Source organism: Gopherus evgoodei, chromosome 24 (assembly GCF_007399415.2).
Source record: "Gopherus evgoodei ecotype Sinaloan lineage chromosome 24, rGopEvg1_v1.p, whole genome shotgun sequence".
NCBI classification, from domain to species: Eukaryota; Metazoa; Chordata; order Testudines; family Testudinidae; genus Gopherus; species Gopherus evgoodei.
In genome coordinates this window covers 6,431,360-6,447,806 of record NC_044345.1, presented here as the reverse complement: position 1 = coordinate 6,447,806, position 16,447 = coordinate 6,431,360, and the positions used below count along the sequence as shown (strand labels likewise).

The 16,447-nt window shown below is 44.1% G+C and overlaps 1 long non-coding RNA gene across 1 annotated transcript; it reads left to right on the top strand.

Moving 5' to 3' along the window:
- Positions 1-2,256: 2,256 nt before the first annotated feature.
- Positions 2,257-16,332, top strand: LOC115639405. The gene is made up of 5 exons (XR_003997658.1): positions 2,257-2,347; positions 6,622-6,693; positions 10,083-10,183; positions 13,172-13,282; positions 15,558-16,332. It is a non-coding gene; the product is annotated as an uncharacterized LOC115639405 (long non-coding RNA).
- The last annotated feature ends 115 nt before the right edge of the window (positions 16,333-16,447 follow it).

Here is a 16,447-nt window from a genome sequence, read left to right as displayed (position 1 = left end):
TGCCAGAGTGTGCTGTCTCCACCTTTAAGGCCAAAGTGATATAAATAGCCATGCAGACACTCACTACAGTGATGGCAAGGGTTCTCCCCTCGCTGTAGTTAATCCATCACCATGAGAGGCAGTAGCTAGGTCGACGGAAGAGCTCTTCCCTCTGCTTAGCACTGTCCACACCAAGGGTCAGCTAGGCTTAACTACATCACTCAGTGGTGTGTATTTTTCACACCTCTGAGCAACATAGTTGGGTTAACCTAACTTTTTAGCATAGGCCTGGCCTTAGAGTAACTTAACAGGCCTAATGAATTTGTCTGACTGGGATGAAAATGGTATAAACTTAATTCTTGGATTGAGTTAATATTTTGGCTTGCCTCTATTCCTGGAAAAGACTATTTCCCCACTCAGGTGGTGTTTTCTGCTCTAGCTAAAATACTGAGATAAAACATGCAACTTCCTTGTTATACAATGAAGCCTAGTACAGTCAGTTCCCACAGAGGGTCTCTTTACTGTTTCTCTCTCTCTGGCACGTAGCTCAAGAAAAACTCACAAGATAAAATCTACAGTGAAAACCATCCATGGAGAAAATCCAGGACAGATTTTGAAAAGGAATTGCAGGGATCAGAGATGGAGAAGACCTAGGTCCTTTAGTCTATCATCCTGCTTGTTCCCTAACTGCTAGAGGTAGGGTTTTTTCGCTTCTGATTTTTTTTTTTAAAGTTTATTTATGGTTTAGTGAGTATTCACATCCTCTTCTTAAACAGAGGTTTCATGTTGTGGCAGACTGTTAAACTGCTGTCATTCTACCATAATGGCGGATGAATTATCCCTGTGTGAACTGTGTCTGAGATGAAGTTTGTAGAATGCTTTGGGATCCATTTGGATTGCGCACGGTTCTATGCATATGGTAATTATTAGTTTAAAAGTCTAGCTTCTCTAGTCCCAGTGCTTACCTGGTGGCAAGGAGGGGGAAAAAAACCCATCACACAGCACCCTTCTGACATCTGACCTCATTTCTTTTTGCATTCCTCATTCTACACCCACCTAAGTTCCCTCTAAACTGGATGGCTGCACAGCTGCCTATTAAGCCACATGCAGGGGCTCAGGGCTGTGGCGGGGAGAAATGCCTCTCCCCCAGCACGGACCTGCCATGGCACACATCACCTCCATATCGGTGCACATAACAAAATTAGAAGAAATACTGACACCCACCAGCCTCAATACCCATTTTATTTTCTCTTAGGCACATCTCAGAGCCTTATTCCCTGCAGCTCCTTATGCATGGAATGACCTCTGCACAGCTGTTTCTCATATCTCCTTTGCCTTGTTCAGACCACTCCTCAGAATTCATTTCCATTTTTCATCTATGAGAAATGAGAACAGGAAACATGAGAAACCAAAAACAAAACCAGAGCTGTGTTCCAACTTCCAGGAGACAGGTCCACACCTGACAGACTTTAGCATTCTCTTTCCTTCCATCCCCTGCACTTTTTATCTGTTTGTGATTCTTATTTGTTACATGGCGTTACATTTATACTCTGTGGCAGGGACTGCATTCATACTTGTTTCTACAGGGTGTGCTTAAAAATGTATTTGATGGGAAAAGTCAAGGTCACTAGTGAAGATCAAGAAATGTAAACGTTGGAGAATCTGTTGTAGGACTGCTTACTAAACTAAGTTACCTAGTGACACTGACTGTCTTATTATGACTAAGTGGTTCCCAGAGGTGTAGAAGGGATATTTTCTTCAGTTTCTTTTTTCTGTGTTTGCCTTCTCTCAAATGTTTGGAAAGTAACACTTTTCCTGAAGACGACTTTTCACATCTTCTTTCTTGTGTAAAATTGTTGTTCTTTTCATAACTTATTCGTTTTTGCTAGCTGACTTCCTGACCTCTAACAATTTGTCTCTTGGCAAACAAAGTTGGCATTGTTGTTAAAGGTCAGGAAGTTGGGTAATCAATGCCTGTCTTAATTTAGGAAGAAGGTTTCCTAATGAAAGGCTTCCAGCAGTGTCCTTCCCAGCACCATTCACTGGATTTTCCCCTCTGTTTCCATTTGTAGTTAACACCTTTTAACAGGAAGAGCAGCAGCAGTTTGCAGTACAGAGTATGGCATATGTAGGCAATCTTCTGAGGGGAAAAAAAACTTGGGCAAGACTGTCCTGCCTTTTCTCATGAGGGGGTCACTTGTTCCAACCCTTAGAGCAGTGTCATTTCCTGTTATACACCAAATAACTGCATTGGTTCCTCAAAAAATTACAGAATAGGACAAGGCTAAGAAGCAGTCAGTAGGCTGAACCAGCTGTGACAGAATGGCCTTTTTACTAACAGCAGTCTTGGTTTTCCAGACTTTACTGGGTAAATAATTTACTTTAACTTTTTTGTGGATTGCAGTTAATTAAGTGATGCTGTTAACTGTACTGATCAAGAAATCGTACCTACCAGGTGCTTATAAAGGAATGTTGCTTCTTCAGCAGTTAGTAATCATTTGTTTGGACTCTTATTTTGTAATTAAAACAAATGAAGAGGGAAAGGTGAAGAAGTGAAAGACAGGGATCAAAAACCACCTAAGTGCAATGGATGTAAGCTTATAGGGTACAGTTTTATATTATACCATCCTTCCCATGTAAAATTGTATCCTAAAATACTTTACAGAATAGCTGCCTATAATATAGTTAAATAGCAGAGACATGAAGAGGCACAGGAAAGGCAGATGAGAGGTTTTCAGTGGGTATCCGAAGCAAGATATAAAGGTGGCTGAGGAAGAGATGCAGAAAGCCTTATGATCTGGAGAAGAAGGCTCTTGCACCACCATGAGGAGAGGCAATAAGGAGATCATTGTTAGATGAGCAAGGAGGACAACAGGGAGAAATAAGGTATGTAAAAGAGACTGGAATGATTTTCACAGAGTATTTTAAAAGCAAGGGGGGCAATTTGGATCTTAAAACCAGAGTAGGGTTAGCACAGGCATGATGCAGGTGGTCTTACAAGGTGCCCCAAAAGACACATGCAGTGTCTTCAGAAGGGTGCTCTGAAACACAGGAGGAGGGGAAGACTTCCCAGCTAATGGTTTGCATCTGAAGGATGAAGCACAATAGATTGCTGCTTGGGAGGTACTATTCTCCTCTATTACCTGAATGTGAAATGTAACAAAGCCTTTCAAAACTGAAAGGAAATTTAGAAAGTGGAAGATATACTGCAGCCATCAAACTGCCATGTGCTAGGGTCCCTTAGATTGCTCATTTTAAGCAGGGTCAGGCTGGCTGGTGCAATTCTTGATGGAAGTCCTTTGAGCTAAGAGTATGCATCAGTTCCTATTTTAGATCAGCACAGCACCAAAGCCCTATGTTGGCAATAGATGGCATTATGCTTCAGGGCCTGCCATCTTTCAAATTAGATGCAAAGCCAATGTCCTGTAAACCTGATTCATTAAAGATCTTGTGAAACCTTTTTGTAAGAGTAGGGTTGTTAACCTAGAGTTTCTAGCCAAACTCCACCTTAGATAATTACATTCTGTCTTCCTAAATTCCTCTAGCAGTTTCTAATAGGAAAAAGCATTAATTTTCTTCCTAATCTGTTTGATGGCAGTGCTGTTAAACACCTGCCGCATTTCACCCCAGAGGTGTTTGCTTTTCAATTATGGGCACAACTATTAATAGGTTTGTATAAAAAGTCTGTTGGTGAACGCCATTAGGCATTTTATGATCCTTCTGGATATATGCTACAGAAACACCTTATTTTCAGTGGGTTTTTTCCCTGCAACACAAAATATTAAACTAACTTTGCTTCACCTATATAATTCAGTTGCTTTTGGCATGTTTTTAATTGTATTTGATACACACAAAAGAGAAAAGGGTCTTAAATGTAATTTGCATTTTTCTTTTAGTTATGCAATTGTTCAATTGCATACTTTCAACTTCCTGTTTTTAAATTTACTTACTTTTGACTCTGCTAGAGAAAGTGCCAAATAAGCTGTTTAAGCACTGATGTCATTATCATAGAATATCAGGGTTGGAAGGGACCTCAGGAGGTCATTAGTCCAACCCCCTGCTCAAAGCAGGACTAAACCCCTGACAGATTTGTGCCCCAGATCCCTAAATGGCCCCCTCAAGGATTGAACTCACAACCCTGGGTTTAGCAGGCCAATGCTCAAGCCACCGAGATCATCACTTGCTGGGGATTTCCAGGTGAAATTACAAGTTCTTTTCTCATTTCCTTACCCTTCCAACAGCCAAACAACAAAAACACACAATTTAAATGCAGCACAAACAATAGTTCCAATATAATGTTTTTAAAGGAATTGATTGGATTGGAACAATGCTTTTGAAGAGAGGCTGCTAAAGCAAGTTTAAGACATGGAAGAATTTGTAACTAGGGGCAGAGGTTAAAGTTTATACTATAAAAGCAAAAAAAAGGACAGTACGTTTTTAGAGACTGAACAATTATTTAGGGTTTTATTTACATTTGAATTGGACATGGCTGCAAGCTACACAATTCAGATGCAGGTTCAGTTCTTGTGATTCCAAGCTTCCTCCCAAGTTCTGAGTGCTTTGGAAACACAGGGTTTCAAGTTGGCTCACAGAGAGATCTCGATCTGAGTTTGGGTCCAATTTTCAAGCATCTTTATAGACTGGGTTTATTTAGATTTGGGCTTCTAGGTCAGCCTGCTATATAGAGACTCTGATTGAAAAAATTCAAGCACGGATTTCAAACCCCTCTAAATTGTGAGGGTGTCAAAATATGGGATGCCAGTCTACCTCTCATCAGAATCACGTAATAAATATTTAAGCAATTAATAATCTTATCCCAAATAGTGTGATAAAGGTAGAGTCAATATGGGCATCAAACTCAAAGTTATGTTCTTCTATTTCCTGTCTTGACAAGATGTGCATTTGCCTAATGAGTAACAGAACACTAGACCTAAACCCCAATGAAATGAAATAGCAGGACTGTCATGACAGATACAAGAGGCATGACTAAACACCAATAATTCTCATGCCAAAGGTCTTTACAAACATGCAGAAATAAATCTAGTAGGTAAATAGATAACTCCCTCACAGAACAAAGAGCAACCATTGCGGGTGAAGAGAAAATATATTGACCCAAGACACTGAACAACACCCCAACCCTGATCATTAAAAGTCAGGGTTGGGATCTATATGTGGGAACATGCTTATGCATAACCGTAACTGTTTGCACAAATGGACCTTTCCCCCAAAATCCAACTGCCTTGCAATATTACTGCCTGAAAAGGAGTTTAAACTCAGACTTTTGAAAAAGTTAACTGACTGATATTTAGCTATTTCCCCTTTCTTGAGGCTTTTAAACTGTACAATTTCAGTAAGGCTAGGCATTTAGAAATCTTATTCCAATCAGAAGCATAATCTCATTTTAAGAAGCTTGAGATAAAGGAAGTGGAGAGGGCTCAATCTTTAAGAGAAAGCAGTATTATTATTCAAAATCCAGTTCATGGTGTCTAGATATTAAGATAAATGTGAGAATTTTTTTAAATTCATAGATATATCAGAGAAATTGATATCCATGTTAAACATACCAACTGTAGCAATGTGGGACTCACCCCTGCGGTGCCTCCTGCTGGTGTCCTGCTCATTTTCAGCCTTGGAGCACCCTCTGCTGTCTGGTGTCCCATTGCTGCTAGACTCTACATCCCTCCCTGGATTCCGGTGCCCTGTTATCTGGGGTGCTGCCCCCTAGCAGTAACCCCTCACTCTCAGGGTTTCCCCTCTCCAGGGAACCCCCCCGCTCCACCTCAGTCATAGGGTACTGCCAGTCACCAACTAGCCCCCATTCCCTGAGGCAGACTGCAGTATAAGTCACTTATCACAGGCAAGGTTGGGTTTGGACCTGCTGCCTCTGCCTAGCCTTGGGCTGTCCCCAGCAACCCCAGTACCTGTTTGGCCTTCTACTAGGCCCCAGCCTGTGAGGTTTCCAGGCCAGAGCACCCTTGGCCTTCCCCTAGCCCTGCTCCACCTTCTCTAGCTCCCTGGAGCCAGGTCTATCTCCTGCTACAGCTAAAGGAAACTGTGTGTTTCTACCCCTGGCTTTTATAGGGCCAGCTGAGTCTGTTTGGGGCATGGCCACAGCTGAAGCTGCCTCCCAATCAGCCCAGCCTAAGGGCTGACTTTTAACCCCTTTCAGGCCAGGAGCAGGTGACCACCCCACTACACTGACCCATAGAAGAGTACAAAAAACGTCAGCTTTGGATATGTGATCATTGCCCAGCATAGATCAACAGCTCCAAATACATACCTTTAGAGGAAAATGAGTTCTCACATACAATTCTAAATCATTTTGTAATATGATGCCTTTCGTCCAAGGTTCTCAAAGCTAATTATGGGCCATTCCATGACTTCCTTACTCCCATTAGGGAGCAATTACCAGCACAAGAAATCCCAATAATCAATGTCAATATTCATGCGAGTAGCTGTTCACTGCTGGGAGAGAGGCATTCACAGTCTGACCTCATGAGAATCTCAGTTCTCAGGATATATGAAGACAGGTTTGTATTGCTTTCTGCACTAATGTATTGCTTTTCCCCCTCCTCCCCAGGAAATGTATTGCGCTTGTATTTGTACTGCACTAATGTATAGCTTTCCCCCTTGTCCCACCAGGAAATGCTGCTGGAGAAGGATGGGAATCATATCTCAATTTTTCCCTTTGGAACCACACATTTTATTTCTATGGTGAGAGAACATACTGCACTTTGATCAAGTTGCATAAAATATGTAAACAGATCATAAACATGTCAAGACGATCTACCCTGAATTTAAGCTTTTTTATGCATCTCTTTTAGAAAAAAAGATGTTTTTTGCTGTTTTCAAATTTCCTTTGACATGTATTGTTCACAGCTTCCGTGCTGTTCAAAGAACAGGGGCAGATTTTACAATATGACTAAAAGGGAGTGTAAGTGGCTACGTTCATAGGCGCTGACTTCTGCATCGGTGGGTGCTCAACCTCCCCTCTCCCCCTGGCCCCGCCCCAACTCCACTCCTGCCCCAGCTCCTCCTGCCCCATCCCCAAAGTCCTCACCCCAATTCCGTTCCTCTCGGCCCCTATTCCAACCCCTTCCCCAAATCCCCACCCCAGCCCCGCCTCTTCCCCTGAGCGCACTGCATTCCTGCTCCTCCCCCCTCCCGGAGCTTGTTATGCCCCAAAACAGCTGTTTTGCGGTGGCAAGCACTGGGAAGTAGGCGGAGAAGCGGGGACGCGATACACTCAGGGGAGGAGGCAGAGGTGAGGTGGGACGGGGAGCTTGGCTGCCAGTGGATGCAGAACACCCACCAGTTTTTCCCTGGGGCTGCTCCAGCCCAAGGACCCATGAAGTCGGCGCTTATGGCTATGTTCACTGCCGTTGAAGCCCTAGCAATAGGTCATGGTGTTACAGTCGTCTGAGCCTCTAGCGACCCCTAGTGATCACTTCTTGGTCCGTGTGATGGCCTGTTTGTGGCTATGTCTTCTATGGTCTAGCCCTCCAGCCAGGTCACCTCTTTACAGTTCTGTCTCCTTCTGGGGTAACAAAAGTACAATGAAAGAATCCACACCAATATCCTAACAAAAAGTCCTCCTGTCTCTCTTGGACTATGCTACTTCTTCCAGGGGCTGCCGAATTTCTGCTCTGCTCCTTTGGCAGAGCTCTGTCTCCCAGGGCTTTTCCCTGCAGACTTCCTAGCAGCTTTGCCCACTGCTTTGCCTCCTCTCCCTTCCCCAGGGACTATGGCAACTTCTCGTAGAGACCAGCCTACTTCTTACAGGCCCTATCACCAGGTCTCTCACAGAAGCCTAACTTACCCTCTGTAGTTCTCTGCAGCCTGCCTTCACCAGGCCCTTCCCAGAGAGAGGGAACTCACCCTCGCCCTTCTCTCCTGGGTCTCCTTCCTCAATGAGTTCTCTTCCCTCTCTGTGTAGTCCTCCCTGACCCATAGTGCAGTCAAGGGTAAATGGATTTTACCCACTTCTCATCTGGGGAATGTGGAGTTTAGTTTCAGTTAGTTTATGCATTTCTTATTTTACCACTACACCACTGTCCCCTCTCCTTCCCTCCCCCACACCCCGCCAGTCACCTCCAGGAGCCTCTTCAGATGCCCTGATACATCACAAGAGCCAGAGGCATGATATCCAGCCAGTCTGCCTCAAAACTGCACCCAGAGAACCTCTATACGTGCTCATAATTCATACCATCCACTTCCTCACTCTTGTGTCCTGCCCTGACGCTGAGTGGTGGGACCTGCAGTCACCTGAGGAGGGTGAGGAATCCAGGTGGGTCAGACTGTACTCCACTCTGGTTCCACAGCCCACCAGAAATATTAGTTGGAGGCTCCTCCAAAGAGCCATAAGCATAGGCACATACCTGGCATGGTTCACAAACTCCCAAAACCCCTGTTCCTTCTGTGGCAAGAGAGAGATCCTGGCATACATCTATCTAGAGTGCATCAGGTTGCAGCTCCTCTGTTCATTAGTGTCTTTGCAGTCTCTGCTACTGTTTCCTGCCACAGTAATCATCTCTGCCTCTCACTGCAATGCTGTTCTGAGATTCCACCACTTAGCCCAGTTCTCAGTGATTTCAGCACTTTAGTGATTTCATTGGGTAGTGGGGAACCTCTCTGCTGATTGCCTCTTCTGCACAATGCTGTCTCCATACTAAGAAGAAGGTTCATCCCCCTCAGATCAATTAACAATGAGTTCAGCTGTAGTGGTCACTCAGGAAAAATGAATCTAATTGGGTCTTAACACTGGGGTGGGGTAGGGGGGAAATCAAACCAGGCTTCTAGGACTCTTTAAACAGGTCCACACCACCAGGTAAGAACACCCATCCCCCATGCCCTCTAACTCCTACTTGGATTTTGCATCACTACACCCTTCTTACTGAATGAAATTAAATATAGGTTGACCCCCTCAATCAGGGCATGCTAAGTACAGACCTGCTGCCCTTTACTCATACAATAAGGATAACAACATTTCATTATTCATGTATTCAATACTAAAGTGACTTTTAACCCAAAATAGCCAAAATTGATCACCTTGGCAATGTGGGTCTTTCTCCTGATCCTATCTAGGCAAAGGTGTGTCTGCAGTCTTCTCGTCAAATCTTTTCCCTAGTTCACCACTAGATATCAGGGGAGAGCTCATTCAGAGCCTACTTACACAGAAATGTACCTTTTGTATGTAAAAATGTGTACCACATGTGCAACAGGTGCAGATGGTGTCCCTCTGATGGGTAACATTAAAGTTTGGCTGTTAAAACATATACCCTTGAATGACTTAATTATTTTACTTTGTTTTCTCTATATCCCCATCCTAACCCATACTCCAACCCCAGGAATGCTGTGGTAGCATGCAAGTTTCAAAATATCCCAGGAGAAAAATCCTCTGTTGTGTAACAGTTACAATTGCTCAAGTACTCCAAAAAGCAACCCAAACATTAAGGACATGAGGAAATTTGGTTTTGAGGACACACTGCCCAGAGAGCAATCAGCAGCTGTTGTGAAGCACAGTCACCACCCAGCCCCATTCAACACATGCATACCATGCTTACGAGAAGGTGTGTTGGTATCTTCCTGGGTGTTCTGAAATATTACCCTGTGCAATTATGAATATAAATATTGATGCAGACATCAAGTTAAACCTGAACATTGTACCTTGATTTGGAAAATAAAATATTTTAACTTTATATTGAAATTGTTCCTGAAAGAGCTAACAAACAGCTAAGTACTAATATTTACATGTATCAAAAAATATCAGTTTTGAATTTTCTGATCAACTTTGTGAGTCTAAAGTGTTAATAGAAAATGTCACAGTATCTAAGACCAAGACTGTCTCTATACTCTATGTGCTCATATCCTTAACTCCAGCTTAACAAAGATAATTTTGTTTGGGGGCTTCTTGTGTTTTCCAACGTTCAAAATGTTTGACATGCTTAGAGCACAAAGTAGGCTGGGAGAGGTGTTCATCTGTTCTGATGTGTGATTTTAAATAGAACATAGATATTCTGGGTATGTGAGAGGCACCTTCAATAACTCTAAATATATTTGTACAAGATGCAAATAGACTCATCCAAAACCATTTTGTCATTTAGACAATTACACAGATGACTATCCTCTAGAAAACGCCACAGATTTTTATTATCCAGAATACGTCACAAGTTATTATCGTGAATTTGAAACTTTGTTTGAAAAGGTAGGTTAAATAGTTTCTTTCCTATTCCTCAAAACACAAATATGCAATTATTTGCTGTAAAGGTTGTTGCAATGAGGTGGATAGATTTCTAAAAATGGTCAGATAATTTATTAGAAAAATATGCTAAGAAAATCAAATTATTCAAGGAGAGGGATATCCACCTGTATGCAGGGGGCCAGCATAAAGACTATGAATCACTTATGCCCCCCTTCAGTCCCATCTTGAAGAGCACCCTAATATTATATATTTAACTCAGATCTATACATAGGGGGAGCCATAGAGAAGCTGGTCCCTGAGAGCAATCAGGCCTTCAGCCTACCTGCAACAGGCTCTGCCAAAGAGAACAAACCAAGCCAAATCCATCTGGGGATAACTGATTGCCTACGTTGCTGGCCAGCAGCTAATTAGTTAAGGAACACCTTCTGAGAAGAGGAACAGTCCAGAAGGCAGAAAGAGAACGCTCCCATGTGGGGGGCTTCTCAGAGGGAGCTAGTGAGGGAGCTTACTGGGAAAGGAAACCAAGGCAGATTGCTCCTAGGTGGGAGAGGTTGCAGGGAGCTATGAATGCCAAGTCCCCGCAAAAACTGGTCCCAATGGACAGACTTCATCAGACAGCAGCAGGAGCACCAGGAAATTACATGGAGGGTTGCCATGGTATGACCTCTGTGGGGACTTTGACTCAAGAGGAGAGACCCTTCCCAACTGGATGACAAGAGACCCTGACTCCAGAAGAGAGGTTTGAGTCAATAGGGCCTCACTGGTCGATGACCTGGACATAAATGGGGTAGATGGATGAAGATTAATTCAGCCTCCTCCCCCTCCACCTAGGATGCTGGTGTGGAGCCCTATTTATGTAAATGTTCCACCCTTGGGTTAAATAAACCCGACTCCTGAAGGGGCCCTGTTCAATATACATAAGCCTCACTGAACTTCTTGAAAGCCCAATGTGGGAAACTGAGGCAGAGACATAATTGCTGCACTGCACTGTGCTACCAGTAGATGCTTCAGAGGTAAGGGCCCCCATTACAGGTGGTTAATTTACAAAAACACTTACCAAATTCTTGATTCAAAAATGTCAAATTAAATGAATCTGGCCACAAAATATTCATCAAATTCTCAAACTGAACCCCATAACAAACATGCTGTAGATCTGGTTATTTTTGCAGTTAATGCAGAAAAAGCAAATGTCAGGAAAAATATTTACTGCAACAATTTCTATTTCGGCTGTATAATGGAAAAGTATCAAACTCATCCAAAATCCTGGACACTCCTGCATATCTAGTATAGAATGGATTCAGTTTTATCTTGTCATAACATGGACTTAGCATCTGTTTGCCAGAAGCTGGGAATGGGTGACAGGCAGCAGTGTATTATCGGCTAGGCCAACAAGGCCTAGGCCTAGGGCGGCAATTTTGCAGGGGCGGCAAATTTGCTCATGCCCCCTCCCCAACTCCACCCCTTCCCCATATCCCCGGCCAGGAACGGTGCCAGGGTTTCTGGCGCCCTAGGCAGAATTCGGGGGGCGGCATTTTCTGCGCTCCCCATGGGGTGCGCGGGAGCTTCCGGTTCCACTCCCATCACGCCACCGAAGAATGACCCTCCGCCGAAATGCCGCAGGCGACAGTGGCAGTCATTGAACTGCTCAATTGCCTGCCGCGTTTTCCGTGGCACGTCAGCAGAAGGTCCTTCTTTGGTGGAGTGACTGGAGTGGAACTGGAAGCTCCCGAGCACCCCATGGGGAGCTCACAAAATGCCACCCCCCGAATCCTAGTGCCCTAGGCGACTGCCTAGGGTCGCCTAATGGAAGCGCCGGCCCTGTCCCTGGCCCACCTCCTCCCCCAGGCATGCCACGCTTCCCTCCTTCCATCTCCCTCCCAAGCTTGCCATGTGAAAGCACTGGGAGGGAGGGAGGGAGAAGCGAGTAGCAGCACGCTTGGAGGAAGCAGCTGGGGCCCACTGGCACGGGGAGTAACTCGGGGGGAGGGGGCCGGGAACCGCTCCCCGCCCCAGCTCACCTCCACTCCACCACTGCCAACCCTCGAGCACCACAACTCCCCTTCTCCCCCCTCCCTCCCAGGTTTGCCATGCAAAAGCCCTGGTAGGGAGGGAGGGAGAAGCGAGTAGCGACACACTTGGGGGATAGCGGAGGTGACCTGGGGCTGGCAGGCGCAGGGAGTAACTCTTTGGGGGGTGGAGGAGAGGCAGGGAAGCACTCCCTGCCCCAGCTCACCATCACTCCACCTCCGCCATCCCCCGAGCATGCGAAACAACTCCCCTTTTCCCCCCTGCCTCCCAGGCTTGCCACGGGGGAGTGGAGGTGAGCTGGCACGGGGGGTTGTTGGAATTTTTTGAGGGCCTAGGGGCGGCAAATTTGTTAATCTGCCACTGGTGATGGGATCACTTGATGATTACCTGTTCTGTTCATTCTCTCTGGTGAAACTGGCATTGGCTACTGTTGGAAGACAGGATATTGGGCTAGATGGACCTTTGGTCTGGCCCAGTATTGTAGTTCTTATGTTCTGCTGTAGGCCCGTGTGACAGGCTAATGGTTAGGGTGTTGTTAGTCAAACCAAGTGCATTAGAGAGACAAGATGGTTGAGTAATATCTTTTATTGGACCATCTTACAAAAGTTGGTCCAATAAAAGATATTACCTCACCCACCTTATCTCTCTAATATCCTGGAACCAATATGTCTACTACTACACGGCATAAACCAAGTGCATGATTATTGAAGGGCTCTAGAGGAGGGGGATAGGAAAAGGATATGTCACCTCCCCAAATATTTAATAATCTGTTGATATCCCCTCTCGATGCCGCTGAAAGACTCAGCAGCCTTGCAAAGACAGTGAACAAATATCTGCTAATGAGTCTCCAAAGTAGCTGAACCACTCTCCGCAGTTATGTCCTATAGACACAAGGGGCAATGAACCTTAACTCTAGCTTTGATGCGACCGTATTCAGAATGACTTATTTTGTTAACTTTACAGAATTTGACAGAGTCTGCAGGATCATCACTCCATGGCCATCTTCCCTTCTTCTTTGTCCTTCTCCATCTTCTATGTTTTTTGCTACAACAATTCACACTTCTTTTGTAGAAGGTACTGAGGTTCTGTATTGTTACTTGGGTATGTGTGTGTCATTGTTGATTTCTTGATCCAGCAAACAGTTCACTAGTTTCCAAGGCAGCAGCAGGCTGTGTGCTATAACTCCAAGTGGAAATTACAACGCATTCTGAGCACCCAAATATGTGCTAGGAATTTCAAAGCAAAAAGAAAGGATCCTGTCCCTGCTACATAAAGCTTGCAATGTGAAAAACCAGATAGGACACTAATGAGAGCCAAAGTCAGACAAAAAAGGGGAAAGAAAGACGGGAAAGGAGTACAAAAATTAGATTATGCAGTAACTTGGTAAGACATGGAAACACCTTGGTGTATCCATTAATTTCAATTATGCAGGTAGTTGGCTATGCTTTCGCAAGTTACATGGCAGAGGCGAGTTCTTAGAAGGGACCCAAGTGAGGTGGGAGTGGAGGCTTGGCAAATGAAGCTACAAAAGCTGAGAATGGGAGAAAGAAAAGAAGGGGGAAATCAAGGCTTATCTCAATGGCAGAATGGAAAAAACGGGGGGAATGCAAAGGGAGACAAGGATCAGGACCTTGAAATTGATATGTAGAGCTGGTGGATGGATATGAATTAGGGAATGATCAAAATGACAGGTGGGAAAGATGATTGGTGGCAGAGTTTTGGATGGACTGAGGAGAGACATGGTAAGCATCCAGAAGACTAGAGAACAGGCCGCAATAGTCAATGTCACAGTTTATTAGGATATGGACAAGTCATTTAAGATAAAATTTTCAATACCGCCTATGTGATTTATGAGTCTAATTCCTATTGACTTTTGGAACAAAACTTTTGTCATAGCTCCATCAAGTTAAATGGACAATTTACAGCAGGTGAGGATTTGCCTCTGAGATTTCAGTACAGTAACTCCTCACTTAACGTTGTAGTTATGTTCCTGAAAAACGCAACTTTAAGTGAAACAATGTTAAGTGAATCCAATTTCCCCATAAGAATTAATGTAAATGCGGGGTGGGGTTTTAGGTTCCAGGGAAAATTTTTTCACCAAACAAAAAAATATATTGTCTGTATAGCTATATAATAAGTTTTAAACAAACAATTTAATACCATTCACAGCTATGATGATTGTGAAGCTTGTCTGAGTTGGTGAAGTTAGAGGGTGGAAGAGGGAGGCATATTTCCCAGGGAGCCTTGCTACTAAATGATGAACTAGCACTCGGCTGAGCCCTCAAGGGTTAACACATTGTTGTTGATGTAGCCTCTGACACTCTACAAGGCAGCAGGAATGGAGGGGAGGGGAGACAGCATAGCAGACAGAGACAGACACACACCTTGTGTGGGGGAGAGAGAGAGATGCACACTGCCCCTTTAAGTAAGCTGACCCACTCTTACGTGCATTGCCTTTTTAAGGGGATCAGGAAGTTGAGACAGCAGCTGCTGCCCCAAGCTCTCTATGTCTCTCTCCTTCTGTGTCCCCTCCCTGCTCTACATGGAGAAGGGGTACGTGGGGTGCATGAGTGGGTGGGTGGGGGACAACCTGACATTAGCACCTCCCTTCCCCCCTCCCCTGCACAGCAAGCAGGTGGCTCCGGGAGCAGCTCCAACGCAGAGGGCAGGAGCAGCACATGGCCGTGGGGGGAAGGGACAGCTGAACTGCTGATTGCTAGCCTGCTGCAGCACAGGGAACTCAGGGGAGCTGGAAGCTGATAGGGGGGCTGCCAGTCCACCCTGGTTACAAGCCCCCACCAGCTAGCTGCAATGGGCTCCTCTTCCTGCAAGCAGTGGACAAAGCAGGCGGCTGCCAAACATTAGAAGGGAGTATTGCACAACTTTAAACAAGCACGTTCCCTAATTGATCAGCAATGTAACAATGAAACAATGTTAACCGGGACAACTTTAAGTGAGGAGTTACTGTACAGTCATGATTCAAGGCTCTTCCAAACACACAGTGACTATATGTAAATATCCTCCTCCCAAAAAACCCCATCTTCATTAGATCCTAGCAAATGCTCTCTTATATAAAATGTTGACTTCTCTTTATCGGAACAATTTGATTGTCCTTTGCATTTTTTGAGCTGTGCTCAGTTCCACTAAATCTGGTTTGATGTTTGCTCCTAGAATTTACTAAGTTTGGGCTACGGTTATGCAAACTGTTCATAATAAAATCTAAGCTCTGTTGACTTCAGTGGACAATTCATACCGGTTGAAGATTTGTCCCTTATCGCTGTATAGTGTAAATTAAAAATAGATGGAAAGTCACCATTATAACTTGTTTATTTTTTTCCATTTATTTCAGATGTGAACAGCTTTGCTTTGAATTAGAACATTCCTCAAGGAGGAAAATAAAGAACTCTGTCACATATGTAAATTACTTCCCCTACAATGAATCAGTCATCTTTTTTTAGTGCAGTTTATGTATTTATGTAGAAACACAAACAAATATAACAGCTATGTTTCCTCATAGGTAGTATAAATTGCATGAATGTTGACTAGCTGTTTGTATCTTCTGTATTTCTTCCTCTCACATTTCCTCACTATCATTCACTGGGTCCTATTGTAAATAAGAAATATGTGCCAACAAAATGAAGCACTGGCTGATCACTCCAGATCTTTTAGTGCTATCTGATGTTCTGACATCACTGGATCAGCTGCTGCTGTTTCCCTGGAATGCAAGCCCTTGGATCTGCTCTTCAATAGTTTCAGCTGCATCCAGAAAAAGTCTGCCTTATAGCTGTTGAAACAAACACAATATAAAGGGAGCAAGTGTACTTACCGGTTCACCTCCCCTAAAACAATCACCATTACATTTAAAATGGATGCTGCCTGCTAGCCATGTTTATGTCCGTGTTCCTGTTCACTCTAGACAGAGTTTCAGGTCTCTGCCTTCCAATGACCATAGATCCTGCAAACTCTCTCACATGAATAGTCCTGTAAGTAGATATGTCAGGAAGAGAGGAGGCTCAGATACAGATGACAAATGGTTAGATACTTCTGTATGAGGAAAGACTGAAAAAAGTGGGACTGCTTTGGAGAGGAGAAGAATAAGAAAGGACATGATTGAGACATACAAAATAAAAAATGGTGGAGAATCTCATTAAGGCACTCCCATGTACCCTCTCACATAGTATAAGATCAAGTGACACTGAAATGCAACAACTATGTAACTGACAAAAGACAATGCATTCT